This window comes from Epinephelus moara, chromosome 20, assembly GCF_006386435.1.
Source record: "Epinephelus moara isolate mb chromosome 20, YSFRI_EMoa_1.0, whole genome shotgun sequence".
Lineage (NCBI taxonomy): Eukaryota > Metazoa > Chordata > Actinopteri > Perciformes > Serranidae > Epinephelus > Epinephelus moara.
Genome location: NC_065525.1, coordinates 2,841,580 through 2,846,824, shown reverse-complemented (window position 1 = coordinate 2,846,824; position 5,245 = coordinate 2,841,580).

The window sequence follows — 5,245 nt, the reverse complement described above, 5'->3', positions numbered from 1 at the left end:
TTTCTACCGTTTTTTTTCCCCGTTAAAGGGGTTTTTTTTGGGGAGTTTTTCCTTATCCGCTGCGAGGGTCATAAGGACAGAGGGATGTCGTATGCTGTAAAGCCCTGTGAGGCAAATTGTGATTTGTGATATTGGGCTTTATAAATAAAATTGATTGATTGATTAAAATGAGACCCGCCAAAAGCAAGAACAAAACAAGGAAATAAATGAGAGAGGTCTCAAAAAAGAACAATGGCGGATCGTATCCAGACTGTAAGTGTCCTTATATTTTATTTAGTAAATGTAACACACTTATACAATTGCTGCACATAGTTATATTATTACCCGAGGCGATGAACTAAGCAACATATATGTTCTATTCTAAACGATCCTAAAATGTTGACCCAAGTAGATAAATCTAAGCTAGAAATTGTGGCTGCTGTATTGTAGCCAGAAATAACTTGGAAATTGTGACTCCGCTGTAATAATCAGGGCAGGAATTATACCACGGCCAAACAGCCAGTGCTGTGGATGCCCCAGGGTGTGGCCGTAATGCCCCTCCTTACCATATGGCCAGTGTAGCATGCCCTGATTTGAACTGGCCGTTGTGCCCTTAAAACAAAGTTTTCTCATTCAAAACTACATGAACCTCTAACATTCTAACAAAGTTAATGCATTTATTTTTAGTGGATCCTATGCTACTGCTTGGATTTCTTTTCTTTTCCTTTTTTTTAAGATTATTTTTGTGAGCTTTCTCTGTCTCTTTATTAAATGCACATTAGTTTCACAGAAAAGATTAAGAAATACCACTAAGCATCAGCACATTGCTAACTGTAGCCTCAGTTTGTGCCTCATACAGATCTGCTGGTAAAGTTAACTTAGCGTTAGCAAGCGTGATAAAAGACGGCAGAGAGGCGACGTTGTGCAAATAACATCCTTAGCCGCTAACATTAGCTCATGTACAACACAGGTACCACACAGAAACTTTTACAAAGGATCATAATGTGCTTCTAGTGACTGTCAAATCGCCAGCGAAAGTTGTTTACACTGCGGACACGGAGAGCAGCTGTTAGTGCCTGCTCTCATGGGACAAAGATCCTCAGAGAAGAAAGACGGTTCACTCTGCTCTGCTGCCAGGAACAAACTGGGAGGCAAAGATCCTCTCTGAGGAAGAGGGTTCACTTTGCTGCAGGGTTCACCAAGACGTTTTTTTGACAGTGAATTGAAAATGATGCAAAAAGACTTGATGGGGCACTTATCAGAGGAGGCAATGGAGAAGCTACAAGCTTTCAAGGATAAAACTGCTAAGAGCCCTCTCCTCTGAGGCATTTCTTAGCCAGGTATAAGGTGTAATGGCTTCACAGATTGACTTTTTTTCTTTTGACTCCTCCAATAAAATGTGTCAAGGCCCTACTGGGGCCTTTAACCATTCTCTTCTGTTTTGAAGTGGAAATGCTGCTGCTGCCCATATTTGGACGTCCCGGCCTCGGCTGATTAGGAGCACCTGGGTCCGGTGTTCCATACGGCTTTAGGGACCCAACCCCCAGCGCATGTTTGGTTTCTTTGTCTTTTGGTTTTGCATCCAACATGACACTCACCACAAACCCTCAACCACACTTACACAACAGATAATACTGACAAACACACCTCATCTATTTGGTCCTCTGTTCTAAATCGTTTCGTTTGAAGAAAAGAAATAAATTGTTTTATTTATTGGCACTTTAGCTTCTGTTGTTCCTTTTGTCATGACTTTTGAGCCAGGTCGTGACAAATGTGAGAAGCTTTGAAACGTTTTTTTGTATTTATTATATATTTTATTTTTTAGAACATATGCATTTATGCATTGTGTTTTTATAATTTATGCATGTCCTGCAAAAAGTAAAATAATATCAATAAACATTCTGATAAAAACAAAAACTTTATTAACCCTCAAAGGGCAATCAGTTTTTACAGTTCACAGAGCCATTCACATGACATGAATTCATAAAAACATACATAAGGTACCAGAAGAAAAAAAAAAAGCTACAGTCCTCATACAGTAAAAATAAATTAATGTGATAAGATCACCCACTTAATAACAAACACATTGACAGACCAAAAGACAGTAGTGGTGAATGGCTCCTCTTCAGTGCAGAGCGGAGATATTCACAAGATCCTTCATACCTACATCCATTAGGCTTTTAATTCTCATCTTCTCAACTCATTCTCATGTAAGCTCTTGTAATTTACTACTTTGGCATAATGGCCTGCCATTTTACTCATTAGTTATGTAGCTTATCCTTAAAATATATTAATAATGTACAAAAGATAATTACATACAGTCTGTATAGTAATAACAACAATATTCGACAATCAGCTCACTTTCCATCTCATGTAAGATGAATGGACAATAAAGTTTTCTGAGTCTGAGTCTAAAGTAATGTCAGCTTTTGTATTTTGCTACTTTCATATTCATAATATCCTGCCTTTTTACTTGTTTACCACTTAAAAAAGAATAATAATAACAATATTTGTACGCTTTTGAATACATTTATTATAGGGCAAAGAATGCGCAATGCGTGGTCAAACTGTATTAGTACCTATTTGGGCTCATATCCCTTTAAGAAGCGTGTATAGTGGGCGTAACGTGCATCAGTGACGTAACTACACGCCGCGCCCACTCTATGGCGTAACTACATACCACGCCCCCTTCCGGTTACGCCCCTCTTTTGCAGGCCACAGACGGATACAGTTGCAATATTTTGAATATCACTAAATGTAAGCAACAGTAATTTTTACAACAGCAACATCACTATATAAATAATATTCCTGACATCACAATACTGAGTGAAGTTTAGTTTTCATCAGTCACTATAAGTAAGTCCTGCTGTCCTCCTGTCCTCTGTCCTGCTCCCTCTCTGCTGATGTGATTCACTGTGTGCAGGTAACATTAGTGCTGGTAGAGAGAGGAGGGGCTCTTTGTCTCAGCCAGCAGCAAAGTTTAAAAGTATCTGCCCAATTTTACAATATGTTCCAAATATACAGACAGCTGTCGTTTTAGCTTATTAGTAACAATTCGCTATTAGCTGAACTAGCGTGCTGTCTAAATCAGCTTGTAATGCTGTGTTCCCACCAAACGCAATGAACGCGATTTAATCGCTCGTAACGCGAGTAACGCGCCGCCCGTAATGCCCAAGTTTCGACTCCTGACCATTTTGTTAATTCGCGTTATCGCGTCATTCGCGCGAGTAGCGGGGAAGCCGGCTGTGCTAACTGGAGCTAAGCTAGTGCTAACGTTCACAGTACAACCATNGTTGGCGCCAGGATCTCCCGGCAGGACACCAACTACAGGCGCTCCATTTCAGCTGCGGAGCGTCTGTCCATCTGTCTCCGGTGAGTAGCAGTTTATTGCTGTGTCAACAACTGGATGCGCGAATTTGCGAAATCGTGTTTGGTGGGAACACAGCATAAGACATAACCATACCCATCCATGTGTAGTGGTATGAGATACCACTGCCACACTGAACACAAGTCGCAGCTTCACCACGCCCTCTCTGGGTTATTAGCCTATCACCGTTCAGGCGAAGGGGATAAAGGAAGGCCGTGTCCCGCCTCCTGATCTCTCGCTTCCTGCCTCTTCGCCCCGCCCACTTCCAGGTCGTTGCACTCGCCGCTCGCTGCAGAACACAGGTATGCACACCTTAGCATTGTATTTACATTCGGCTGTGTTTTATATATCTGAAACCGTAACCTTTTTATTAGGTCCGGCGTCTCACCTGCAGTCGAGGTGATTATCCAGGGTGGTCTATCGCTGCCGACCGGGGCATAGCCTGCTGCACGTGGGATACGCGGTGGCTGCCTTCCCCTGCCGCAGTGACTCTCTTCACCCCTCTCCCTCTTTGGGCGGACGCCGGTTCTACCCAGCTGGCCACCAGAACACACGGACGCTAAGCTAAGTAGGAGCATTGCTGTTTAATTATGGTCTTTTAGCCACGGCTACTGCTACCGTTGCTACCGCTGCTACTACTCTTAGCCACGGCTACTGCTGCCGCTGCTACCACTGCTACTACTGTTACCGCGGCTACCGCTGCTTCGCTGTTGCTGCTGCTTCGCCGGCTTGGACTGGGCTTCCTGTCGGCTGTGTGTCAACCTGCTTCCTGCTGTCGGCTCGCTTAATTGTTTTGTTTATTTTCTTATTTAATTATTGGTCGATTCTCTTGAATTTCTTAGTTTAGTTCCTTGTTTCGTTTTGGGGAATTTATTGTAATTAAGTTTCATTTGGAAGGGGAACTCCTCAGTTTGAGTCCTCAGTTATTTGTGTTATATCAGTTATGATGATTAACTGTTGAGTTGATATCTCTGGCCAGAGACTCCTTAGTTTCCTTTGTGTTTCTTTTGTTTGGTTGATTTATTATTGATCTAAATCCATAATTGGCAGTTTATTAATTCATTCCAATTTGTTTCCTTATGTTATGGGATATTGTTTGTTTTCTTTTTTTCTTATCCTTGAGCCTTGACTGTGTCTCTCCTTTTTCCCCTACAGCTGAAGGCCAACGGTGGTGGTGGTGGTGGTTTCCCTGGGTGGTGGTGATCCCCTGTGTGCTGTGTGACCCCTGTTCAAGGTTTGCTTTGTGTGTACTTCACGTTTTTGTTGTGTGTTTGGGGTGCTCTCCCTTTTCTTTTTGGACTTCACTCCCCCTTGTCACCCCCTCCTCCAGCCGGTAAGCCTCAGTCTGTATCCCCTTCCTTTAGTTGGGCTCTCTTCTCCTTTTTGGTTATTGTGCCAAACCCCGATGTTTTAACTAATAAAATATTTTTTTTATGATCATTGAACTCCGTCTTCTGCCCTCCCTGAGTGAACGAACCTGAGTGTCTTTCTGGTGATAGTTCACCTTTAATATGGGTCCTTGGGCCCTACCCCAAGGTGGCGTTGTCGGTAAAGAGATCCCCTAATACAGGGGTGGCCAACCAGTCAGAGACCAAGAGCCACAAAAATTACCGTGCCAGTACAAAGAGCCACATCATACACGTGAGCTTACAAACGCACTCCCTCTCTCACACAAACACGAAATGACATAAAGTCAAAATCCATTTCCAATTTTCAAAGCCAGATTCATTTATCTCACACACAAATGAATAACCATGAATAGAGATACACACAAACACAGTCTCTCCCTCTCATACTGTCTTTCTCCATCCCCCCTCCACACCCACAGTCTCTCCCTCTCTCACTCTCTCCACACACATCCACACAGTCTCTCATACTCTCTCCAGATTAGTGTTGTCA